Here is a 20,694-nt window from a genome sequence, read left to right on the forward strand (position 1 = left end):
CGCCTATGTGGGAGGCGTATAATCTCGAATGCAAGTCTTCGAGAACTTCTTTCCCCTTTTCTGGGGTGACACACTTCAACAAAGGCTTCAAAAACCCCGCCTTGAAGAGTTCTCCATTTTTCAGCTCGAAGCTTGCAGCTCGCTTTTTCAACACGGCTGCCTCCTGTGGCGAATCAGGAAGTGTGTCGTCTGAAAGATAGGCCCGGATGCCATCCATCCAGGTAGAGCTTCGGTCTAGAATTCCAATGGGATCTTCATAGATGCTTCTCTTTTCAAGAACCTCCCAAAAGACTGACCGACGCGTATCATGGCAGGCGGAAGACGCCAGTTTTGACAATGCATCTGCTTGGTTGTTTTCCGACCTAGGCACTTGACTCAGCTGGAATTTCTCAAGTGCCTCGGTTTCTTCTTTGACTGCCTGAAGATATTTGATCATAGCTGGATGAGTAGCCTCGTAGCTTACTTCATACTGGCTAACCACCAATTGAGAATCAGAGTATGCGTCAATTTTCATGGCCCCTGCCGCCTTACACATGCGAATGCCGGCTAGCAGGGCTTCATATTCCGCCTCATTGTTAGAGGCCTGAAACTTGAAGCGTATTGCATACTCAAATCTGTCTCCTTCAGGAGACTCGTATATTACGCCTGCACCACAACCGTTCTTTGTAGAGCTCCCGTCTACATACACTTTCTAAACCCGATTTAGATTATCCGGAGCCACCGGACGGGTCATTTCAACAATGAAGTCGGAAAACGCCTGACCTTTCACTGCCTTTCTTGGTTCGTAAGTGATTTCAAGACTTTGCATTTCAATAGCCCATTTCAACATTCTCCCGGATGAGTCCAAGGTAGACATTGGCCGCTTGAGTGGCTGGTCGGTGTAAATCACCACCGGATGTGCCAAAAAGTAAGGCTTCAGTTTTTTGAAAGCCATATACAGAGCAAGGCCAAATTTTTCAACCATGGGGTACCGGAGTTCAGCATTTTTAAGAACATGGCTAATGAAGTAAACCGGGAGCTGCACGCCGTCTCGCTCAGCAAGGAGAATGACACTGAGGGCATGATATGAGACGGCTAAATATATGTACAACGTCTCCCTAGGCAAAGGACTGACCAACCTAGTAGAGAGTGTAAATGCTCTTTCAACCTCTGGAATGCCGCCTCAGCATCATCCCCCCATTCAAATCTGGCCTTCTTCCTGATTGCTGGGAAGTAGAGGCATCCATAAAGCTCATCAAGGCGTGACCGGCTGTAGAATCGACCAGACTGTCGATCTTTGGAAGCGGGTAACTGTCCTTTGGACACGCCTTGTTGAGGTCTGTGTAATCAACACACATGCGCCAGGTCCCATTTGGTTTCTTAACAAGAACCACATTGGCCACCTAGTCAGGGAAGTTACAAGGCCGAATGAACCTGGCGTCTAGCGGCTTTTTGACTTCGGCAGCTGCCGCCTGACTTTTTTCCTCACCGTGGTTTCTTTTCTTTTGCCGGATGGGCTTCTTTTTAGGATCCACGGCGAGCTTGTGGACAGCAAGATCTGGGCCGACGCCTGACATTTCTTCCACTTCAAAGGCAAAAATGTCTTTGAATTCTTTCAGCAGAAGGTGCAAGTTTGCACCCAACTTTGCAAAAGCAACCGTCCAAACCTTCACAGTACGCTCCGGACGGCTGTCATCCAGAGGTATATCAATATGTTCACCAGCCGGTTGGGGACGGAGCTCATCTGACCGTTCACCGGTCAATGATTGCTATTTTTTCTCTTTCTTTACCTCCACCAGCAGAGGTGCCTTTCTTTTCTTCCCGGCTGCTGGTGGGGTAGGCGCTGGGTCAGCATCCTTGACATTGTCAAGATCTATTGGTTCCTGAACGCCTGGGGCCACAGTGTCTCTGACGTCTGAGAGATAGCACTCTCGGGCCGTCTTCTGATCCCCATTTAGGGAACCAACAGTGCCGTCATCCCTCTCATACTTGATGAGCATGAGAGACGAAATGATTACTGCCTTGGCTACGTTGAGGGTCGGCCGGCCAAGGATAATGTTGTAGGCGGTTAACTCCTCAACGACCAAGAATCTGACGACAATATGTCGTCCCTGGCCTTTCTCTCCCAGCCGGATGGGTAAGTCAATTCGTCCGGATGGGTAGACCATCCCACCCCCAAAACCAACCAAGGGGTGGGTGACCGGATGCATGCTACTGACATTGTATTTCAGGTTTTGCAGGCACCGGAGGTTGATGATGTCTGATGTGATGTCTGATGAGATACTGGTGTCAATAAGGATCCGTCCAACCAGCTGGTTGGCAACCTTACATTCAATGACGACCAGGTCATCATGCGGACGGCGGACGCTGCCCCTGTCCTTCTCAGTGATCAAGACGTCTGGGAAGGAGGTGCTTGCAGACGCCTGCTCATCATCATCTTTGTCCATCCTTCGAAGATGGATCTTGGTGCCCCGGATGGTAGGGCCACCACAGGAGAACCCGCCTGCTATTGTGTAGACCGAATCCTTGTCGTTATCCGAGCTTCTAGCAGGCTGGGGGTAGTCTTGGAGGACTGACCCTTATTCTTCTTCTTTGTCCCGGCTGGGGACTTGGTAATGTAAGACTTCAACATTCCTTTGTCAGCCAGACGGTCCAACGCTCTTTGAAGGCTGAAGCAGTCGTTGGTGTCATGGCAAACTTCCTCATGGTATTGGCAAAATTTATTTTTGTTCCTTGATTGAATGGAACTTTTCATTGGATTCGGCTTCTCTATGGACAACCGGTCCTTAATTTCCATGAGGATGGAATTGCAGTCCTTGTTAAACTCGTACTTGGGGACGTACGGTTTAAACTCTTTCTTCTTCTTCTGGGACGGCTGGTCAGAAACACTAACCGCCAAGATTTCTTTTCTCTTCTTGCTGTCTTCTTTCTTTTTGGCCGGCTGGGCAGGTCGACTGTCTTTCTGCTTGTCGGACCTCTTTGAGACCGACTGGCTGCCAGGCGAGCAGAGGTTGGTAGCTTGAATGTAGCTTTCCGCCTCCCTCAGGGCCGCCTGTAAGGTGAAAGCCCCTTTTCTGACTAGGTCAAACTTAAAAGTTGACCCGTCTCTCAGACCTTTGAAAAAGTCTGTAAAAGCTACCTCATCAGACAGTCCTTGAATCTGAATTCTAATCAGATTGAACCGCCTGACATAAGAGCGCAACCCTTCTCTCTCCCCCTGCATAATGGTGCTCAAGTCCAAGCTTGTTTTCTTAGCAGGGATGTTCATTGAGAAGTTGGAAGCAAATAGGAAGGTAAGATTCCTAAAACTGTCAATGCACTCGGCTGGCAGTTTACCAAACCATTGTTGGGCGATGCCCTTCAATGTAGCCGGGAAGCAACGACACCAAGTGGCATCATCCAACCCCTGCAGATACATGAGGTTGGTATAAGCCATGAGATGGTCTTCTGGATTGATGGTACCGTCATAGATACCTACCAACACATTCTTAACCTTGAACGGTTATCTCCCGGGTGAACTCAGAAGGTTGTTAACCCAGGCGAAGCAGACAAAGCTGCCAGTCCAGTGGTTGGACATTTTGGTATGCCGCCTGACCTCCAAAGAGGGCCGGCTGCATGAAATGAGGGGGATACTGGCCGTAGACCTGAGTAGGCATATACGGTACAACTCCAATCATATGAGGGCCAGAATGGACGGTATTACCGCTTGTCTGACTCTCATGCAAGGAAGATGCATTCCCTGTAGAGGTATTGTTAATGCTGTCAGGAAAGTTCGACGTGGAAGCCGACTCGGACAGCTGCTGATTTCTCTTCCGGTTGATAATTTCCCGGGCATCAAGAGATGACTTCTTACTTCTCACCGGCTGTTGAGTCCGGCGGGGGTTATTGTTATTCCCCTTAGGAAAAAGAATTTTGGACCAATTAATGGTCCCGGCTGCCTTCTCCTTTGGATGAGGAGTGGGCTGCCGATCTTTGACTGAATTCCCCTTTTCCAGAGGAGTCTTCTTGGCCGACTGACCTCTACTTGGGCCAGTCCGGCTTTGGGTGATCAGCTCTTTAATTTCACCCTGGAAACTTGTCATGAATCTCATGAGCTCGTCTCGGGTGACATGCGCTGATCCAGCTGCCGTATGGGTTTCCCCTTCCGGCTGCCCAGGGGGTCTACTTGCACCCACCTGGGAGGCACCCACCTGGGAGGCACCCCGCTCCAGGGGGTCTCTGAGCCGGATGCGCTTGATTCTGAGAGAGCCGTCTTCGGCTGTAAAGGTTTCGACTTGAGGATCTTCATCCTCATGGTTTGTAAAGACTTCTGGGTCTTCGCCCAGACGGTTAGGGGGTGGTAAAAACTCTTGAACCATCTTCGAGGTACTCTCCCCACAGACGGCGCCAAATTTTTTGGGTGTTTTTGTCCCTTGGGAGAGTTACAATACGAAGACTGATCCGGCGTGAGCTGTACCTGCAAAACAAACGGAGACACCGATTGGGTGGTGCTCCGCCTCCGACGCACAAGTTAGAAACTTGAAGGGAGAAAAAGGTGCGGAAATTTAGGTGGGGATCTGCTCGGATTCCAAGCTCAGGATGTCTCTATCAAAGAGTAAAATGTGTAATAAATGGTAAAACGTGCCCTCAAAAAGAGGGACATCTCCCTATTTATAGAATCTTTGGGATTTGTGCCCCTGATTAGGTCATTGAACCCTAATCATTGGTGGGCTGCGACGTTTTGCGGCTTCTCAGGATTTGGGCTGAAGGCCGCCTTTTTCCCTTAATTTCTGGAGTGACACGTGTCAAGCAGGGATTGGTCCACTTTGGGCCATCCTGAGGCTGACACGTGTCATCCTCTGATTGGACCACGTAGCGGGGTAAAATTACCCTAAACATGAATCTATTCATCATAAATTTCGGCAAAGGTTCCTCAACATGGATTGTCATTCATTTCAGTAAGTGGCAAATTTTCCCGAAGTGGATTGTCGGTCGACTTTTTTTTGCAAATGTTCCAAAACGCGGATTGTCAATTGTGGCAATATTTTCCTAAAAGGATTGTTGCATAGCGTTGGAAAATTTCCAAGGTGGATTGCTTTCAAGAGTTATATTCCAAGATGTGGATTGTCGATCGTAGCAAAATTCTTATGAAAGATTGTTACGAAGCATTGGCAACTTTTCCCAAAAATTGGATTTTGGCAAATTTTCCGAGATACGGATTGTCGCTTCATCGTGGCAACATTTCCAAGGATGGATTGTTACGAAGCATTGACAACTTTCCCTAAATCGGATTTTCATACATCATACAAGAGTTGTGTTGGCAACTATTCCCAAAGAAAAGAGGATTGTCATCACAGCAAAAGCACCGACATACTGGTTCACAAGCAGCAAAGCGCCGACGTACTGGCATAACAGCATTAAGGATTAAAAAGCAGTGATCTTTTCAAAAACCATCACAGCAGAATTTCGAGTCATATAAAAAAAGAAGCTCTTTGTTCAGAGACGAGTGAACATCGAAACAACAAGGTGGCGTTCCCTAGCTTGTAGAGAGTTGTCACAAACAACTGAAGGTAATTTCAAGCAAAGTTGTCTTCGATAGTATTCCCTTGGACATGGAATATTATCAATGCGGAGGAGGATAGTTTCAGGTGAAGCAATCTTCTAATTTGGAAGCAGTTATGGGCGTAGCGGTTTTCAAGCGGGATGGCATTCTCTAGCTTGCAGAAGGTCATCAAAACAATCGGTTACTTTCAGAGACGTGTGCTCGACGGTGCAAGATACGTGTTTCTTAACTCTTTTATCTGTTTAACTAACGTTAGTTTGTAGGTATCGGCGTTACAAGAATGATATAGGATCGCAGAACGTTCTGTATCATTCTCCGTCCCTATCGATACTTTGACTTTTGTTTTCGAAACTCGCGTTTCTCTAAACTCAGTCAAAGTGGGGGCTTCTGTAGACACCCAATTGTGTCTCCCCAAAACCAAACCCGGTGATGAGTACCTTTCGCCTCGAATCACAATCGAATGAAGTGAAAGTGTGGAAAGTTTAGTGTTGCGGATAGTTTTAATTTCTTTTCTCTTCTCTCTGTTTTTGAAAACTTATTTTAAGAAAACAGCCAATCCAGTTTGGTTGGTCCATGATATGGGTCCAATAGTAGTGTAGTTGGATGAGGCTTGACAAGAGCTTTTCAACGATATATTATAAGCTCAATTCCGATGAATATTGAGGTTATAGCCAATTTACTAAACTGGGCCCGGTTTGTGCCTTATGTGCGGCCCAATGATCTATGGGAGGGCCAAATATGATTTATCATTCCTAATGCAATTAGGAATGGTTTTAGTCTTCTAGAAGGTTCTTTTCATTCCTAATTCAATTAGCATTGATAAATTGACTTTTGTTGACTTTTCAGAGTTTTAATTAAAATCAAAGAGCATTTTTGAGGAAAAGATACGATTTTATCCTCCTGTACGGAAAAATTTATCTGGTTTTAGTCTGGCGCCAATCTCGTTTTGCGTGCGCCAGACTCTGTTTTGTTAATTTTATCTTTTTGGCTGATTTTCTCTATAAATAATCATCTAAAACTCCGTTTTCGATAACCAGTTTTCAGTTATAATCATCAACAATCAGTTTTAATTGATATTCACCTACAATCAGTTTTCATTCGCAATCATTAATTCTCTTATTCTCTTCTCGTTCATTCATCTCTCTTTCTCTTTTCTAAACTTGCTTTTACATACAAAATTCCGCATTCACAAGATCTAGAAGCACCTAGCCATATTCGAAATTGCCTTCGCCCTAGACGTGAAAGGTTTAATTTCTGAGGGTTTGGCCCCAAATCTCTATTTCAATTATTTAATTTAATTGTTTTGTTTATTATTTTCCTTGAAGTTACTAACGTGTGTATTTTGTTATTAGAAAGAGGTACGAGGCATCCAAGTAAGTACTTTAATGGTTTAATTGATATTATGATACATAAATCATGTTTAGGTTGTTATTATGATATTCCTAGTATCATGTTTAGGGAAAAGGTTATAATATCAAATATATTAAATATGATTGTTACGATGCTTCCTATGTTCTTCCTAATATTTATGATCGTTAGTGCCATGTTAGGGTTAAAGATTTGATTTTTATTGTTTAGTGACATGCTAGGGTTTGTTATTAATCTTGTTAGTATCATGCCTAGGATCTTGCTATTATTATTATGCTTTAATATTAACATGAACATGATTATGATTATAATTTTTATAATTTATGATGATTATGAATATTATTTTTATTATTATTTTGATGATGATTATTTTATTTATGATGATTATTATTATGATTAATATGATTGTTATTATGATGATTATTGTTATGATTATTATTATGATTATTATTATGTTGCTTGATGATATTTATTTGTTATTGGTTGATCACGCCTTTTTTATGCATGTTTAAAGGGAATTGGTACTTGTAATCACGCTTAATAAGATAATTAATAATCTTGTTAGGGTTAATTTGATTATAATTCAAGAGATCGCCAATAATAGATTTATTTGTGCATTAATATTCAACCAACATAGATAAACAGGTTTAGGTTAATCCTATTGATTGCATGTTAGTCGAAAAGTGCACATGAATACGATCAGAATAAAGTAGAGGCCTATTATTAGGGCAGGTTCAATCTCTTTTAGGTTGGATTTGTACCATCATCCCTGAACCCTTATTTGGTTCTAGACCTTATGGAGTTGACGATCTCTTGGATCGTTAAGGGGTGTAACCTTCACCCTGTGAACGGTTTATAAGTTCATAAAACTTGTTGGCGACTCTTTTGCTCTATCTTCTTCCCTTTTGGACGCCACCGTACTTTAGTGTATGATCACAGTGGGGTTCAAGCTAGGGGTTAACGCTTGAAATTATTCCCTACAGGAGTACTTGTTAATTTGTTATACTACGTAATTACGTATGTACTCTTATGACTTAGATTAGTAATGAACGATAAATTATTTGCAAGAGGCTCTATGTTAAATAGAATTTAAAGGGAATTTTTTTATGTAGTTTTTCTTCGTGTCTTTACAAGTTTTTCATATTTAACTTAAACGGTATTTATTTCATAAAAAATTAAAACTAAAGGACTTTTAAAGATGGATTTAAATATTGAAGGACTACTTAGGGCATAACTGATTGACTGAACTGAGCTGAGCTGAACTCAACTGAACTTATTGGAGCTGAACTGAACTGAATTGAATATTTTATGAGAGAATGAAATTAAGAACTAAACTAACAAGAACAAACAACCTTGCAAGATCTACTATAGCCAATGATTATTATATGGTCCTTGAGCATTCCCTCCCTTTGAAAAACGGCGGAACTCGGTTGCCAAATTATTTTCAATTCAGTTGTTGTTGTGAGTGTTGAGAGCAGTGGTTTGGACCACACATTAATTTCTTCATTACAGTGGAATAAGAGGGTGTAAGATGATAAGAGTTGGATGTATATGGAATTGGTTGTTTGAAATAGGATTTAAAGTATTGACATTTTGAGGTGGAAGTTCAATTTCGTGACATATCAAGGTAGAAAATTTCAAGGGATTAACCGCTTAAGACACATTCTTGGGGCCGAGGTTAATGAATTGTACTTGAGTGAAATTTCTAGTTTAAACAGTCTAGGTGTATATGGAAAATAGTGTAGTATTCATAACATCTGTATTTTGTAACCTAAAGTTCCAAACCCATTGTTACGAGGACAATTAGGCTTGGGAAAATTATTTCAGTATTTCTCATATTTGTGCCCTGCTTGGACCTATGGCTATAGGCAGCATTTAGTATTCAGTGGTCGGGGTTAGCATAAAGGAAATATTGTCAATGTTTGGGGATTAGTTTTCCATTCACAGATCACATCACTGCAGCTTCCAAATGTTATCTTCATACTTTTAGTGCAGAATAACCTATTTCAACGATAATTTGTTATGCGTTTTCCCTTATGAAATTGAAAAGAAAAGAAAAGAAAAATAATTAAGGTGCTGAACATTTCTGCCATAGCAGATATTACCAGTGTTAGGAACATTGGCCAATTATGTATGATTCTGGCAATATTAAGCCATCGGAGACCTGAGTTGGAGAATGTGAAGGAATTATGTCTTCGATAAGTGTAATTACTAGACATATCAAGGATCACTATTATGAAGATAATAAGTTCGTTCTTTTGGGTCGTCATCATCTGTTGCTAGACTATGAGCGATGATCTTTGGACTAGTCAAATAGTCCAAAGCCCGCTAGAATGGATCTTATGAGGTCACACACAATAATTCCTATTCACTACACCCCCTTTAGCCATTAATACCTACTCCCCCCTGAAATTACCGTAAAACCCTTACCTCACTAACCACACCCCACTAACCATACAATTACCTGCACAGCTGCACTTACCCCCCCCCCCCCCACTAACCAATGGAATTGGAAAAGAAAATCAAAAACATCATTTCAAAACCATTACAACAAATTCTCTCTCATTATAAACCAAAAACTCGCAAGAAACTCACTACAAATTGCTTCAAAATTACTGCAAATTGCATCAAAACTTCTAAAAATGTCAGACATTCGAGATGAAGTTCTTCAATCGCAACTAGATTCCGAAAAAGATGAGTAAGAATTTGTTTATTTTAGTAGAATTTTGAGTGTAAACCCTAGATTTTATATTTTAATTTGCGTTTTGATATTCTAAAACAAAATCTACTATAATTACACTTATTTTTGTGCAAAATAGACTAAAATCTACTATATTTGGTGGTATTTTTGTAGAAACGAAACAGAGAAGAACACTTCGAAGGTTTCGTCGGAGAAGACATTTGCTGAACAAATGTTCATTTTTGATAAATGTTCAATTTCATTTTGATAGATGTTCATTATGATATTAGTATATGATCATTTACATTCTTACCTTTTTTTTTAATTTTTTTTTGAACAATTTACATTCTTACCTTACATCTACTAGGGTTCATTCTTGAGAGAAAATTACCCTAATTTTGTTTATGATTTTTACATATTAATGAATGTTTACTGGTATTTTAACATATGTTTAGTTGAATGTAAATACGTACATGTTAATTCTCATATTGAAAAATATCCACATAGACTATAATAAAACATGTTTAACTTCATATTAAATTGTATGCTCATGGCGTCATTTGAATATTATATTACATACATTTTAGAGCTAGTATTGATAGACGCTTATTCGAATTTGATACATAGATGTTCATTTGGATATGTGTATATTCACACATATATTAATGTATGTTCATTTACATGTCAAAAAATGTTCTAAAATAAATCACATATTGTTCATTCATCATAAACCTTTGATGATTCTATTTTAAAAAATGTTGTAAAATATCACATATTGTCACTTACATTATGGAGTTATATAATTCTTAATCGATTTTAATTTTTTTCTTAAAAAATGTATAAACAGTGATGACGATGATCCTCAACTATTAAAAGATATAATACCAAGTGTCCTTGTTGAAAAAGACATATCTGCAATTGCAAGGTATAATAATCATTTATAATAGATTATATAATCATTTTGACTTGATGTTTTTTTAAAAATTCTTTTCATACATATATATATGATTATGATTGTTCATTTAAGTATACAAAAATGTTCATTTCACTAACACTTTAATATAGATTCTTTAGGTTCATGTAACATAGTTGAAAGATAATGTTCATTTATATATATCTTCTTGAACATGTATTTTTGAATTTTGGTTAGAATATACTTCCTCCGTTTTCTTTTAGATGCAACACACCTTTTAGCGCGGTAATTAAGAACGGTGGGGTTTACATGATATAATAAACTTTATAATAGGATGAGTGGTTGTTAGGAGTGTAATTTAGTGGGTCATGTGCTTTAAATAAGGGAAATAATATAGTTTTCCCATAAAGTAACTTTCCATTTATAGTGTGTTGCAAGTATCGTGACATTTCCTTTTTAGGGAAGTGTTGCAAGTAAAAGAAAACGGAGAAAGTATATGTTAATGTTATTTGTGATAATTTGTTAATTTATATAAAACAGAATGTACATTTTTGTTTTTCCAATTGAACATTCATTAAATTTGTAATTATATATATATATATATATATATATATATATATATATATATATTGCTGAGAATACAATACATTGCTCAATTGATGCTATTTGGATTAAACAGAAGCTAAAGGCAATATGTAAAAGGAGCAAGAAGATTTATGGAAGCTTAGATTACTAAAAATATTATTCTTTCGGATATTTGGTCATTTATGGATTTTTAAATGATCAAGTACATTAATATTCATATTGTTTTTAATTCATTAGTGCTTGTTATATACATATATTGGAATGGAAATGTCATTATTAAGAAGTCATATGTTCAATTACGTAACAGTTATACGAAATACAATAAAATGTTCATAACCAAAAAGGCAAATGTTTAGGGTCAAAACAAAATATGTTCAGTTACATACCACTTATCAGGAAAAAAAAATTAAGCTCGAACAAATATATATTGTTTCAATCCAAATTCTTACGTATTATTATTTGCCAACCTATTCGCTACATTAGTGTTAAAAAAAGCTAACAACCTATCATACTTAGAAGATATATGTTTACTAGCTACCACGTTAAATACTTTAAACATCTCTTAGAACACTTGGAAGAACTTGGAAATTTCTTGGAACACTTGGACCAAATTGAACCTTTTTCCTTGGCACACTTAAAGAAACTTGGACATTACCTGGAGCACTTGAAGGAACTTGGCCTTTTCTTGGAGCATGCACTTGGACAATACTAAACTCTTTTTTAAAAGCATATTCATTGTACCTTTCATAAGCTTCTTGTTCAGAATTAAAATCTTTAAAAAGTAACTTTGATTTAGTAGCTTCTTCATACATAATTTCATCACTAGCACCCACTGCATAAGTTTTTACAAAAAAACATAATCAATAACAGATATATACAAATACAAAACAATACATATATAAATGATCATTTAGCAATATCAATTTGATCAAAATAATAAAATAAAACAAAGTAATAAATATTTAAAATATAATCTAACCAACTATAATAGAACATTAGTTTGAATCATAATGATCATTTAGAATTATGAAATTGATCAAAACTATAAAATTACTAAAAAGAACACAAAAACGTATATAAAAAATATAATCAATCACAAAATTAATTAAGAGACAAAATTAATTAAAATAAAACTTCAATTCACTTGAATTATAACAGTAAACCAAATTGAACTAAAATAGGGGCTAAATTGATTTTAAAAAACTTGAAAAATCAAATAAATTTAGCAAACAATTCAAAACAAAACAGCTAACAAAATTGAATCAAATAATCGACCAGCAAGCATTAATAGAAATCACACTTAAAACACTTGGAGGCCGGAACTTGAAAGCACACTTAAAGGAACTTAATTATTTTTTGAATCACTTGAAGGAAATTGGCAGAAACATTTCTTGAATAACTTGAAGAAACTTGGCCTTTTTTGGAGCCGTTGGAGGATGTTGATTAATATGATTCAAAATGATCATATCATTACACCTTTCATAAACTTTCTTCTTCCTTACCAAGCAACACAGATTTAGTTACTTCAATTCTTTACAAAGAATTTCATCATTATTACCCACTACACAAAAATGAACATAGTTAGTCACATATATGTACAAATACAAAACAATAAATAATAAAAATCTTAATGATCATTTAACATTTATTAAATTTATCAAAATAAAAAAACAGCAAATTATAATAATTACAATAAAAATAAATTACTGATTATCAAAATATTTCATATAAATAATAATACCACAACATGTACATTAGCATAAATGAACATGATCATTTAGCATTATAAAATTGATCAAAATGATAAAAACTGTATAAAAACTCAAAAACGTATCTACAAAATTTATATAACATATTAATAGCATAATTGTTGTTCATAGCAATAAATATAATCAACCACATAAAACACCTACTTATTAACAATTAAGAAATAAAAACTAAAAAATAATTATAGATTAGTACAATAACAATCGATATACGAGATCGAATAAATACATAAATTGTAATATAAATTAACGTAAAATAGAAATCAAAATCAGCAATCAATAAATAAAACACAACCAACTAACTCACATAGATCGAAATCAGAGACAAATTTAATCAAAATTGAACTTAAATTAACTTGAATTATAACAGCAAACACAAATCGAACAAAAATAGAGACAAAATCGATCAAAACAACTCACATTGATAGACAAACGAATCACGCAATCAAACAACACAAGGAAAAATAACTTCACTATCACGTTCAAAATCGGCAATTGAAGAATGTAGAACCTCACAATCAATCACGATCAACAACTCTAATCAATGATTCATTCTTGAATGAGAGAGAAACAATGTAGAACAAGAGAGAGAAAATGCCAAAAAAAAGGAAAAAAAAAACAGAAAATTAGAGTATAAATCATATATATATATACATGGCTTGAAGGATAAGAAAGGAACTTAATAATAAGAAAAAAAAAGAAAAACCAGAATAAAAAATAAAGCAAAACGATGCGTGTACATTGGGGAAGTAGGGAGCTTAACCTACAGGGGGTTGTAGCTAAAAATTTGCACACACACAAGGGTATTGGGTTAAGCAAGTTACAGGTCCATTAATGGGCCTCTTGAGCAATTAACTAATCATGAAATGGATTGGGCTAGCATAGTTAGATTAGAATTAGGTTTTGGGCTTTTGACATGGGTTGTTATTTAGAGATGAGATCTATAAATAAGATCCATGCCTAGGGTTGCAACCAAGAAGTCATAATTCACACACAGTGTATTTTGACATCAAGGCAACCAATCCCAAAACCCTAATTCCTCTCTCAAACTCACAGCTCTCTCTCCTCCCCTTTTGGACTCACGGCCCGCCACCTCTAGTGGCACGTGTGGTGGTTCGTGGTGGTTCATGGTTGGTTCGTTGCTCGCTCTTCTCCGTAGAAGGTCAATTGAAGGGTTCAATTGCAACTAACTAGAATTAGTGGAGGTCTTAATCTGTGCCCGTGGACCAAGTAGAGGAATCACATTTGAGGTTCTTTATCTCCCATTGTTCTTGCTCGATCGCACGTGGAATCACGCTTCAGAGGTACAATTATATGTTCCTTTTGTGTTATGCAATGATCCTTGGTTTAGGTGCTTAATGAACATGATTCATGTTTATTCCGCGATTAGTACCTATAAACTCCTACAGTGAAATCAGTTAGCCACTTAGCCTATTGCATTTACGCATATTGACAATAAATCTTTGATGTCCACAAATTTTAATTCAATTAGGAGGAAGAATAATTTAATTATGGTTCAATCTTTATATTAAATGGAGATTTAATTTTTGGGATATGATTAAATATGATTTAAATTGCTCAATTTTTCTAGAAAAATCCGAATTAAGCCCTAGTTTTTCGAAAGTATAATTGAAATAAAGCCCGAAATTTTGATTTTGTGCTTAATTTTGATGATTTTCAAATATTTTATGCTTCATAAATTTAATTGAATTGATTTTATACATAAAATATGATTTTTTGTACAATCAATAATTTGATTTAAGAGTTAGATTAAATTTGAATTAATTTTGTGAATGACCCTAAAATTGAAATTGAATTATGAACTTGCAAAAGAGTCGCCAACAAGTTTTAGGAACTTGTAAACCGTTCACAGGATGAAAATCACACCCCTTAACGATCCATGAGATCGTCAACTCCAATAGGCCTGGAACCATGACCGGTGTTCGCGGATGAGGGTACGAATCCAATCTAAAAGAGAGAGGACCCGCTCTATAAAATAGGCCTCTACTTTATTCTACTCGTATTCATGTGCGCTTTCTGACTAACATACAATCAATAGATTAACCCTAAACCTGTTTAATCTATGTTGGTTGAATATTAATGCACAAATAAATTTATTATTGGCGATCACTTAAATTAAAATCATACTAGCCTAAACCAAATTATTAATTATCTTATTAGGCGTGATTTCAAGTACTAATTCCCTTTAAACATGCATAAAAGGCGTGCTCAAGCAATAACAACAATATATATCAAGCAACATAATATTAATCATAATTATAATAATAAAGCTTAATAATAGCAAGATCCTAGGCATGATACCAACAAGAATAATAACAACTCTAGCATGTCACTAAACAATAAAGATCAAAGCTCTAACCCTAACATGATACTAACACGATATTAGAAACCATAAAAGACACCCTAAACATGATTCTATAAAGCAATAAAATCATCCTAACATGATACTAGAAATTAAACAAGAATAGAGCGATAAGACTACATACTTTGATGTCTCGTGTCTCTTTCTAATAACAAAATACACACGTTAGTAAACTTCAAGAAAAATAATAATCAAAGAATTAAATCAAATAATAGAAAGAAAGAGTTAAAAAGTTTAGACTGGCTAGGATTTGGGACCAAACCCTCAGAAATTATCAACCTTTCATGTCTAAGGCAAAGGCAACTTCGAACTTGGCTAAGCGTGTCTAGATCTTGTGAATACGGAATTGTGTTTGCAAAAAGAGTTGGCTTAGAAAGAGAGGGAAAGAAAGCTATATTGCTCGAGAGAGAAGAGAGAGAATTAGGTGATTGTTGATGATTGAAAACGGAGGATCAAGGACCCTATTTATAAGAAAATAGTTCGTAAACCGATAGGAAAAAGATCGAATTCCACACAGAATAAAATTCATCCTGTTGCTAGACGACAAGCTCTTCGCCAGGCGCTGCATGCAACGCCAGGCGATAGAGTCTGTCGTTGGCGTTAAGACAATTTTTTGTGGATTTTATTTTTATCATGCCTTTTAATCCAGAAGTTCAAATAAGGCATATAATATGTCTTTGGAAATCTCTTTAAGTCTACTTTCCAATCCAGTTGGAATCAGATTAAAATCGTTTGTAGATAAAAATATACGGTCGAAATAGTGAAAGGGTGCCAGTTTTGGATAAAGTTTCGTATTTCTTTCATATCTTTTTCGTTATAGATCGGAATTAATATTATAATATATCATTGTAAAGATAATTTCAAGATATATCCAACCATATAAATTTGGATAAATATTATGAGGCACAAAAATAATATCTGAATATATTTCATTTTGTACAAAATAAGGATTCTCAAAATGAGTAGTTTTATTCAATTTCAAACTCTTTGAAACATAATTATCAATCCTAACTCCATTAGGATTTAAGAGAACCTTCTAGAGTATTCTAGAAGAATATTATCAATATTAATAGCTTTAGGAATGATAATTAATTATAGGTCCTCCTCTAGATCATTGGGTTGCATGTAAGAACTAAACTTGGTCCAGTTTAGTATTTTGGCCATAACTTCCTCATTATTCATCGGAATTGGGCTTATAATATATCGTTGGAAAGGTCTTTTCAAGTCCCATCCAACTAAACCATTATTGAACCCTTATCATGGACCAAACTAAATTGGAATGGCTATTTTCATAAATTGAGCAGTTTTTTGAAAACAGAAAGAAGGAATTTTAATAAAAACTACCGCATCACTAGACTTTTCACACTTTCACTTCATTCGATTATCATTCGACGTGAAAGACATTCATTACTAGGTTTGGTTTTGGGGAGACACAATTGGGTGTCTATAGTCCCGGTAATATCACTACAACAAAATAAAGTAAAGGTAACAATGCAAAACTATTGCCTAATATAAAAAAAAGTGTTGTTTTGTAGCTAAGGCAACACATATGAGGCGTAGTATATGCCCCGTTGTCTATTCATAAAGACAAACATTTTATTTAAAGACAACAATTTTGAAAGCCAAGGTAAAATGATAAATGTTGCCATCTAAGGAGACAATTGAAAAAAGTTTCTAAATGTTGCCACTCCCAAGCATTTAGTAGTTGGTAGGGCTCGAACTTGTGTCCTCAAAGTCACGAGGTGAGTTCCCCACCAATTCCACCAAAATTGCTTGTTTATATATATATATATATATATATATATATATATATATATATCTTAAATTATGTTGTCTTTTTAATATAAATGTTGCAATAGATGGCAACATAGATATTAATGTTACATTTTCAAACAACAGTTTTGTTATTATTATCTTTTCATGCAACAATTATTATGTTTGTTGTCTTAGACAAGAAAAAGGTAACACTTTAAGCGATTGTTGCCTTATATAGTCTAGAGCAACACTTTTTTTTTCTGTTACTTTAGTTCAAGGTAAAAAATAAATATTGTTGCGTTAGATCATTAAGGGTAACATTTCTGTAAGTGTTGCAATCTTAAGTGTTGCCTATTCTCATTTTTTTGTAGTGTATTGAGGTTGTTTTTCCAATTAAAAACCCAATAAACCTTTGATATTTATGATAGGTCATGCCAAAACTGGGTGTTATATTATATTTTGGGAGAGCTGGGGTAAATCAAGTTTTACAATTTCAATTGGTTATACTCAACAAGGTTACCTAAAGTGTTTAGAACCTTGAAGCAAAGGGTAATAATTAAACATGTGATGATTAACTATTCAACCAAGAGTTGCAGGAATCGCAATCAGTAAAGAGTTTACTCACCTTAAAAATGTAATGGTTGATGTAGGGCCAAAGTCCGGCCAATTATTACACGAATGAAGGGTCTTGAAATCACTTCATTCAAGTTGGGATCACTTAAATTGAATAGAGTGTTTTAAAGTTGCCAATATAATTCGCTTATGGCACTTTAAATTTTTATTAAACATAATTGAATTTTGCATTTACTTATAAGTAACATGTCGTTCTAATTTTATTATTTATTATATATAATCTCCTCGATTGAAAATAAAGTCGAGAAACGTTCTCAAAAGGTTAAAAGATAATCCATAAACCTATATTCCAATTTTGCTAAGATGGTTATAAAAGGACAAGTTTTAGAACCCATGTCACATGTCTAAGGTTGGTTTTATTCAAAATGTTTGAGTAAAATGCCAACACATCTTCATTTTGAAATTGTTTCAAGGGATATAATGAGATGAGAGGTACAAACCCTCCAAAAGACAAGTGTAAAAGTCTAATAAAATCTCTTATCTTCAATCTGATTGAATATAAGAAAATGATTGGAAATCGCCATGATCAAAAGTTGATCAAATGACGTTATTCTTCATCCATTTTATATAAGAGTTAAATAGTTGATTAAACTCTAATAAGAATAATGATTGAATAGACTTAGCAAAATCATGAAATGTGCTTAAAGTAATTAAGCAAAGCTTTTAAGTGGCTCAAATGGGAAAGGTTTAAGAATATATGATCTGAGGATTGCATTGAGAAGTTATAGGTCAAGAAATGCAAACAAGTTGCTACTTCTCAAACCTAGAACTACTTACATGCTAAAAGTTGTTATGAACAACAAATGTTTCAAATTAAATGGACCAATTCCAATTGATTAGAAACTACCTCATATAGTTGGAAGGTAAAATAATGGAAATTTTCCAATTTAAGAAATATATTATATTATAGAAATTGATTTAGCATATTGCTACTTCTTGGACATACGATGTCCTATTTAGTTCACTCATTGAACAATGTGGTAGAACTAAAGGAAGAAGTTATGGCTAAAGGAGAAATAAATCTACAAGTTTAGAAGCAAATGTTGCTACTTCACTAGTAGAATCTACAAGTCTGGAAGCAAAAGTTGCAACTTTACAAGTAGAACCAATATTTCACCTTACCTAATAATTGGCTAGAATTAAATAAATGTTATTCATTCTTGCCATTATCAAAACACCATTCAATGTTAGTAATGACTAAGCATCGGAGATTAAAAAACGTGGAATAAATGTTATTATATGCTTCATTGAGTCATAATGTGTTTTGAATTGCTAAATAGGTTTAAAGTTCTATATGATAGAAATAATTATATATATATATATATATATATATATATATATATATATATATATATATATATATATTGTCTCTAAACGTCAATTAATTCGAATGAAAATAACATTGCATGCGTAAGTTCCAAAGGGATGGACTTTCAATATCATTAGATTGTGAATCTATTGATATATGTAATTATCATTCTAATTTGAATTTTTTGACAAAGTCACCATTTAGAGAAATGATGATGTGAACTTGAGGTCGAATACATATCAATGTAAGAAAACTAAAGGTTCAAAGACTAGAGACGGACAATGTAACTTCATTTGTGATACAATCACTACTTGTGCTTAGTTGAAGCATAAGAGTGAAAATTTTGAAAAGTTCAAAATATTCAGTATGAAATTCAATATCAAATTGACTTGGTGCCTGGAACCAGGCCTGGCGCCTGGCGCCTGGCGCTAGCCATCGGCGCCTGACGCTAGTGGTGGTGCCTGGCGCCAGCTAGCCAGGGTTGGCGCCAGCTCTGTTTTCTGAGCGTCAGACTCTGTTTTCTTAATTTATCCTTTTTGGCTGATTTTCTCTATAAATATCGTATTAAAAACTCCGTTTTCATTCACCAATTATCATCATCTACATCTATCATTCACCAATTATCGACATTCATTAATCATCAACAATCAATAATTCTGTAGCATTCTTTAAATCATTCATCTCTCTTCAACATTCAATTCTTTCTTCCTTTGCTTTTCATACAAAATTCCGCATTCGCAAGATTTAGAAACACCTAGCCATATTCGAAGTTGCCTTCGCCCTGGACGTGAAAGGTTTTAATTTCTGAGGGTTTGGTCCCAAATCTCTCTTTCAATTATTTAATTTAATTGTTTGTTTTATTATTTTCCTTGAAGTTACTAACGTGTGTATTTTGTTATTAGAAAGAGGTACGAGGCATCAAAGTAAGTAGTTTAATTGATTAATTGATGTTATGATGTAGACATCATGTTTATATTGTTGTTATGATATTCCTAGTATCATGTCTAGGGTAATTTTAATATTAAATATGCTTATTATGATTCCTGCGATGCTTTTTATTCTCTTCCTAATATTAGTGATTGTTAGTATCATGTTAGGGTTAAAGATTTGATTCTTATTGCTTAGTGACATGCTAGGGTTTGTTATTAATCTTGTTAGTATCATGCCTAGGATCTTGCTATTATTGTGCTTTAATATTAACATGATTATTATTATGGTTAATATGATTGTTATTATGATGATTATTTTTATTATCATGATATTGATTATTTATTATGTTGCTTGATTATTTACTGTTATTGCTTGATCACACCTTTTATGCATGTTTAAAGAGAATTGGTACTTGTAATCACACTTAATAAGATATTTAATAATCTTGTTAGGTTATTTTTGATTATAATTTCAAGTGATTGCCAATAATATGTTTGTTTGTGCATTAATATTTAACCAACATAGGTTAAACAGGTTTAGGGTTAATCCTATTGATTGCATGTTAATTAAAAAGCGCACATGAATACAATCAGAATAAAGTAGAGGCCTATTATTAGGGCAGGTTCAATATCTTTTAGGTTGGATTTGTACCATCATCCCCGAACCCTTATTTGGTTCTAGGCCTTATGGAGTTGACGATCTCTTGGATCGTTAAGGGGTGTAACCTTCATCCTGTGAACGGTTTACAAGTTCCTAAAAAAACTTGTTGGCGACTCTTTTGCTCTATCTTCTTCCCTTTTGGACGCCACCGTACTTTAGTGTATGATCACAATGGGGTTCAAGCTAGTGGG

The sequence above is a fragment of the Chenopodium quinoa genome, unplaced genomic scaffold (genome assembly GCF_001683475.1).
Source record: "Chenopodium quinoa cultivar QQ74 unplaced genomic scaffold, ASM168347v1, whole genome shotgun sequence".
Lineage (NCBI taxonomy): Eukaryota > Viridiplantae > Streptophyta > Magnoliopsida > Caryophyllales > Amaranthaceae > Chenopodium > Chenopodium quinoa.